This window comes from Chelonia mydas, chromosome 14, assembly GCF_015237465.2.
Source record: "Chelonia mydas isolate rCheMyd1 chromosome 14, rCheMyd1.pri.v2, whole genome shotgun sequence".
NCBI classification, from domain to species: Eukaryota; Metazoa; Chordata; order Testudines; family Cheloniidae; genus Chelonia; species Chelonia mydas.
Genome location: NC_051254.2, coordinates 14,809,562 through 14,816,995, shown reverse-complemented (window position 1 = coordinate 14,816,995; position 7,434 = coordinate 14,809,562). Strand labels below are relative to the sequence as shown.

General features: G+C 44.2%; 1 protein-coding gene across 3 annotated transcripts in view; it reads left to right on the top strand.

Annotated features, from left to right (window-relative positions):
• Window positions 1-6,822: 6,822 nt before the first annotated feature.
• The window catches only part of GRB2 (growth factor receptor bound protein 2), a 72,188-nt gene continuing 71,576 nt past the window's right edge, over window positions 6,823-7,434 (top strand). Inside the window, exon 1 of one of the 3 annotated variants that reach the window (XM_027834687.3) lies at window positions 6,823-7,095. The gene's annotated coding sequence lies outside the window, so the exon portion shown is untranslated. The remainder of the gene's footprint in view (window positions 7,096-7,434) is intronic. The other 2 variants (XM_007072559.4, XM_043528573.1) reach the window with 2 other exon arrangements.

The window sequence follows — 7,434 nt, the reverse complement described above, 5'->3', positions numbered from 1 at the left end:
ATATGAATACAGATGCAAGTGCACATGTTGGGTGCTGTTTTATCATACATGCACCCATTAGTGCTTTTTTTGTTACAACCTCTTTCATCACCTAGGCCCCCGTTTTGAAAATCTGCTGAATGCCTAGTCAATGCATTCACCACTTACACACTTTTTCTGATAGACTTACTTGCAGTCACATCAGTTACTTGTGAGCATCCCCATTGGCTTGTTATATTTACACATGCAATTAATGGAATGATTGGGCTGCAGATGTGTAACTTGCACGGCTGCTTCTGACAGTGCTGATTTTGGCTCAGAGATTTCCCTGGGAGCTTCACCTGTTTATTCCTTGCTATAGCCCTATCCTCTCCTGGGCAGCATTAAAGCAAGTAATGGTAACCCTCACCATAACTAAGACAGAAAAACAGTTTCTGTTACATTTACACTTGTCCCAAACATTTGTCCTTTGGGATGAAGTATTCAGTGTATGGACTCTGCCTAAAGTTGTTCGTTTTTTGTTTTGTTTTTTGAAAGCTTGATTAAAACCCTTCAGCTGTTTTCAAGTTACATGGGGGGGGGGGGGGAGGGAGGAGGAATTCCAATCATAATTAAATGCGGCTATAGTGAAAATGGCTGAGGCTTGAAACATGGTATGGATGTAGGGCTCATTGAGGATTGGTGCCTTTGCCCAGATAAGGAAAAATGTGTTAAAAAATTAAAAAAGCAAAAAGCAACTAAAAATAATTTTTGAGCATAGTCTTTAGATATTTGCTAAGATCTTTTTAGCATCACTAAATGTTGATGCAACAGAAAGGAACTGTAGGGCAACTACTCAAAGTTTTGTCCTAGAACTACAGTAAATGGCAATAGAATAAATGTTATCTCCCCCGGGGTTCTTCCCAGTTAAATCTGTCTTTGATTATTGCTGATAGTTCCTACCACCTATAGCCAATAGCCTGCTTTGCCATAATTATTAGAGTAGCACCTAGAGGCCCCCGCTAAAATCAGTTGCACATGATACTAAACAAACATGAGACAGTCCCTGCCTTCAAGAGCTTACAATTTAAATATACAAGACAAAGAATGGGAGGAGAAACAGATGTACAGAGCAGTGAAATGACTTGCCCAAGGTCACACAGCAAGTTACTGGCAGAGATGGGAGTGGAATCCAGCTCTCTTACTCCCAGTCCAATGCCCTATCCAGACGGAGCAAGTTTTTTCCTAACTAATTCTCATTTTACAGTGCCAGTTTGCAGACAGCTGATCTTGCTTCAGACAGTGCTAGTGATCTCCTTTTCCATCTTAACAAGCAGCAAGAATCAGGGTTCCACATTCAACCTCCAGTGACTTTTCCAGGTCAATTTTGTGTAGTTTACAAGTCATACTAGGATTTATCTGGCTGCAGCCCTGCTGCTCTACCTGGTGATCTGACAACCCCAATGGGATGTTACTTCTTGCCACATCACCACTGAAAGATTCTACCATCATAACCTTGTTAATAATTTTTTGCTGATCATGCATGAGGTGGAACACACTATAGCTTCCTCTTTCATAGATGTATCAGTTCCATAGGTGATACATAATGGCCTATGTTTGGCATTAGATGGAACAGATAGGAGTAAAAGACACACAGATAGCAAATATGTGGGTTATAAAGGTTTGTTTGTTTTGTTTCTTTAAGAAGCACATTTATATTTCTGACTACACCTCCCCTTTAATTCCAATGCTTTCCCCACCACTGCGGGGGACAAAGACTCCCTGCTGCTGCTTCATTTGAGGCTGAGGCCTCTGGGCTCCAATTCAAGCTTTGCCACTTTTGAGCTAGCTTCTAACACTGGCTTGGAAGTTTAATGAGTCACCCTCTCTGAGCAAGATGGAGTAACAGGCCATTTTCCCACTAATTTAAAACAAAACAAAGAAAGCGTGTCTAGAATATCTTGCTAGTTAGTTTTAGCCAGTCACAGTAGCACTCCACAGAAGAAGTACGTTTAGTGTGCTCAGCAGCACCGATGTAGTGGCAAAGGTCAGGAGCATGAACTGTACATCTTCTATAGTACACTATGGAGATACTTACTGAGGGAACGGGTATATTAAGAAAGGCCCCAGGCTAAATTAATGAATTTACTGCAACTCTAGAGAAAGTTAACCTTTGAATGACATGTAGCATGCGTTCCAACTTCTAGTAGTTTAGGAGAAGTTGCATCCCAGTCATCCCTACATCCAGAATCATTACATTATATTGTAGTGAACCTGGCAGCTCTGGGTCTAAAAGCATAAGCCTCTATTGCTGGAGAGAAAGGACCACTTCAAAGGCAGAAAGAAAAGGAGTACTTGTGGCACCTTAGAGACTAACCAGTTTATTTGAGCATGAGCTTTCGTGAGCTACAGCTCACTTCATCGGATGCATAGCATATCGTGGAAACTGCAGAAGCCATTATATACACACAGAGACCATGAAACAAAACTTCCTCCCACCCCACTCTCCTGCTGGTAACAGCTTATCTAAAGTGATCATCAAGTAGGGCCATTTCCAGCACAAATCCAGGTTTTCTCACCCTTCCCCCCCCCCCCCCCCCAACACACACACACACACACACAAACTCACTCTCCTGCTGGTAATAGCCCATCCCTCTTTGAAACCTCTCTTTATAATGCGCATGATAATCAAGGTGGGTCATTTCCAGCACTAATCCAGGTTTTCTCACCCCCCCACACCCCCCTCCAAAAACCACACACTCAAAAACCACACTCTGTGATCTAGCCCTACAGAGGGACAAAGCCACACTGTGTTAGGTTGGGTTACAATTGTGTCTTCTGAAATCCTGTAGTGTAGCAGTAAGCAATAGGTAGGGGCCCACCAAATTCATAGCCATAAAAAACACATTATGGACTGTGAAATCTGATCTTTTGTCTGCTTTTACCCTATACTATACCGATTTCACAGGGGAGATCAGCATTTCTCAAATTGTGGGTCCTGACCCAAAGGGGAGTTGCGGGGGGGGGGGGGGGGGTTGCAAGGTTATTTTAGGTGGATCATGGTATTGCCACCCTCACCTCTGTGCTGCCTTCAGAGCTGGGCAGCTGGAGAGAGGTGGCTGTTGGCCAGGTGCCCAGCTCTGAAGGCAGCACCCCACCACCAGCAGCAGAGAAGTCAGGGTGGCAATACCAGACCATGCTTGCTTCTGTGCTGCTGCTGGTGGCAGCTCTGCCTTCAAAGCTGGGCTCCAGGCCAGCAGCCGCCGCTCTCCAGCTGCCCAGCTCTGAAGCCAACGCTGCCACCTGCAGCAGTGCAGAAGTAAAGGTAGCAATACCACAACCCCCCCTACAATAACCTTGCGACACCCCACCCCCCACTCCTTTTTGGGTCAGGACCCCTATAATTACAACACCCTGAAATTTCAGATTTTAAAACTGAAATCATGATTTTTACAATTTTTAAAATCCTATGACTGTGAAATGACCAAAACGAACTGTGAATTTGGTAGGGCCCTAGCAATAGGTCTCATATATTAACAGACTTAGGACAAACACATTGTGTCAAAAGAACACTAATGCTATCTTTATGACTTGTGTCTACAGTAACACTGTATCAGCATAACTCCTATGCTACAATTATACCTTGTCATCAGTAACTATGTTGACCTTGATCAGTAACATTGTTTCAACATTCCAAATAGTAATTTTAAGCCTGAAATAACTGTTTATACAAAAATATGTTTCACCTTTCAACAAACATTCTTCCAATCTATTCATAGCAAAGAATCACACTTTTAATTTTGTACCCCTGACTGTTCTAGGGCATTTTACAAAGGGATCTAAAGGAAATGTCAGACATTAGACAAATTTTACTCAGATGCAGTTCTTAAAATAGTCATAACTAATTGAGATTACACTTTATCACAACAAACTACAATAGAATATTCAAGCAATTCATAAACTACAATAAAATTCTGAAAACTGATCCTTTAGACACAGTCACAGACTCTCCTTTTTACTCATTAAGGTTGTGCCAGGATTTCCATTCTAACTATAGCAGCACTCTCTTCCCCACTGTAGTTACAAGAGAATACTACGGTACCTAAAGCCAAAACAAAAACCACCACCACTATCCATTGACTTGTGTGTATACTCTTAGTACCTACTCAGTTAATCAGTATATGATAAACAAATACCAAAGCAATTCCTTTATCAACAGCACCTTCCTTACAATCCTCTGACTTCCTACTAACTATTCTTATTACAGGTTTCCCCTCTTATAAGACTTTTCCCCCCATAATGCCTTTTTGGAGCAAAGGCAAGCAGCTGCAGCCCTAAAACAACCATTTTACAACTCACAGCTGTTGGCTATATCTACCTCTTTTTCCAGCTAGTTAACACCTGCTATATTTTTTCCTTTTCTATAACTGGTATGGCATGTTCTCACATTGCCACTTCAAGATCATACATGAAACCAGAGACTTAATTGTGTGCTCTAGTGCCTAATGTTGGGGACTGCGAACTAAGGTTCTTGGATTCTATTCCTGATTGTGGGACTGATTCATTATATGATCTTGGATAAGTCACTTAACCTCTAGGACTGCTTCATATGTAAAATGCGGGATAATAATTATGACAACATTTGGAATACTCTCAACCTCTTTAACATTAATTCTACTTACCTCTCCAGCTCAGGGTTTGAATAATTCACCATTAAAAGACTGTGTGTGGTAGGGGGAAGGTGTGAGTCCAACCTAGACCAAGATGAAATTCAAACCCATGAAGTATAGTGTTGTTCTGAGGGGGAAGTTGTCTTTCCATTGACGTAAGGTACAAACCTTCATCTCCAGATAATCTCAGAATTTGTCTCCAACTGCTCAAACATTTAGAATTGACACATTAGCAGACTGGATCTTTGCAGAAGCACAACCAAGGAGGAAAACATCCATGATCCATTTTAGAGTGCATATTTTCATATGCTAGCCTACTCTTTCTGTGTATGGATCTGTAAATCTTTCCAGTATATTCACAGGGAGACCAACAGACCTACGGGTATAAAAAGGCCAATGTTGTCCAGCCTCGCTGTAAACTCAGAATATGTGACTTTCTGTGATATATAATTAAAAATAATTAAAAATTATTAAAAATACAAATTAAAACCTTCAATATCTATTCCAACACTAGAGAGGGACTTGAATGAAAAACTTGCAGCCAGGGCACCCTGAAATTTGGGTAAACCTAGGTTTCAGTGCTGCAGCATGGGCTCATCTCTAGTTAATACCATGTATGCCACACCTATAACCCACATTCACAGGTCTGGAATCCTGAAAAAAAAAGTCCTCTCTATTTGGTCTATTTGGGAGTTAATAACTACCTCCAAAAACTGATTAATAAGGACTTGAGGGCTGCTTCCATGCACCAGGGCCATGGGAGTAGGAGTACAGCTGTAGAAAAGCTTCTGTTTTTACAAGGAGCCTTCTTATTTGAGAGCCAGAGAAAGCTAACTCTTCTAAAAAGGGTTGGCTTTGTCAAGGAATCCAAGCCAGACTTTTACGTAGGCAACTGCTTCAGGGTATACTGTAATTACATTTTTAAAAATTACATTACAAAAAACAAACAAAAAAACAACAGAGAGAGAAAGAATTCTGCCCTCTTGTGCATATGCATCATGAAGCACTCTTTAATTACATGATCACATTATATTTTTTTCCATGAGACCCCTGCCTCACTGAGTGCACAAGATGGATGGTACTCACTGAATGGGTAGCTATACAATGTTTCTTTTTGTCCTCATAATTCAATGTGTTGCCCACATCTTATTTATTACACACCATCCCACCTCTGCTGTGAATATGATATTATTAATGTTCTCATTGGCTTTTCTATGGTGCACATTGCTATAGTTTCTAAATACTTCACCAACTGTAATGAATTTATCTCAACTCCACTGTGAGAGAAATATTACCCCCATTTTATAGATATGGAACTGAGGCACAGAGAGATTAAGGCCAACATTTGCAAAAGTCCCCCCTAATGCTGGATGCCCAGTTTGAAACAGCTAGAGCCTTATTACTCAGAGTACTTAGCATTTTTGTGGTGTTTTATAACAAACATTCATTGTTCAAAACATTGTACAGACATTAACTATTCAATCTTCAGAACACCCTGGAATATGTGTGGATAAATATTATTAATCCCCCTTTACAGATGGGGACACTAGGGCAGAAGGGTGAAGTGACTTGGCCACACCAGTCTCTGAATCACACCCCTGGTTTCTTCTGCTTCACCAAATAAAATTCAGGCTCCTTGTTCTCAACAAGACCCTTTATAGCTCTGATCACCTCTACCTTCCAGCTTGCCTCTTCCCAACTTGTATCCTCCCCACACTTTTGCAAAGGACACCAGCTTTATTCACCTGTTTGTCAGCTTCTCATGGGAACGTCTCTGTGGCTTCTTCCATGCTGCCCCTTCTGCCTGCAGAGTGCTGCCCTCTGTAAGGCCCCTGCTTTTTTCCCCCTCCTTGAAATCTCTCCTCACAACCCATTTCTGCTGTGATGCCTGTGAGAAATCTACCAGTGGATGATGGCTGAGATGAGGGTCAGATGGGGAGAACTAGCATTTAATCTGTAACAAAAATGCAAATACATATGTCTATTAAACCTGTCTGACTGTATCCCTCTCCCCACTCTTCGTGGGCCTGTCAGCTCGTCAGGGTAGGGACCGACTGTGTCTGCACCATGTCCAGCACAATAAGATCCTGCCTCACTAGGGACTCTATAGCCTACTACACTAGCACTGGCAAGGTCCTGCGCAGGCGTACTGGTATCCGCAGCGTCAGTAACGCAGCAAATGTTGCGCTTGCGCACTGACATGTACAGCGCTACTCCCACACACCTCAAGGCTATCGGGGCTAGACCCGCAAAACAGCGCGCACGCGCGCTTGTGGACAAATGCCCTCCCGCCGAGGGTGGCGAGCAAGGCTGCGCATGCGTTGTGCCCCTGACAGCACTAAGCCCCTGCCGGTGCTGGGCGCAGTCTCGCGAGAGCTCCTAGGAGGGCTGTAGCGGAAGCTGGAGGGGCTCTCGGGCGAAGCTGGGATCGGCGGGGCCGCTCGGAGCGGAGCCCCAGCGCCACACGGTGAGTGAGACGGGGAGGCCCTGCCGGGGGGCGCCGACACGGGGGGCTCGGACGGGCAGTGGCGCCGCCTTTGGAGCCACCCGCCGGGCCGTGGACTCCGGATCGGGGGCACAGGCGTTTCCCAGGGCCTCCGCCCCGAGGGGTCCGGCCCCCGACCGGGTGTGGGAGTCAAGGCCCCGGCCCCCGGGGAGCCTGCCGCTGCCCCGTGGCCCCCAGGGAGCCTACTGCCGCCCCTCGGCTCCTAGGGCCGTTGCCTCACGCCTATGACCGCCCTGTCACTCGTCCGCTGAAGCCCTTAGCTCTTTGGGAGCCGGACACTTCTTCTTCTCCGGGAGTTGA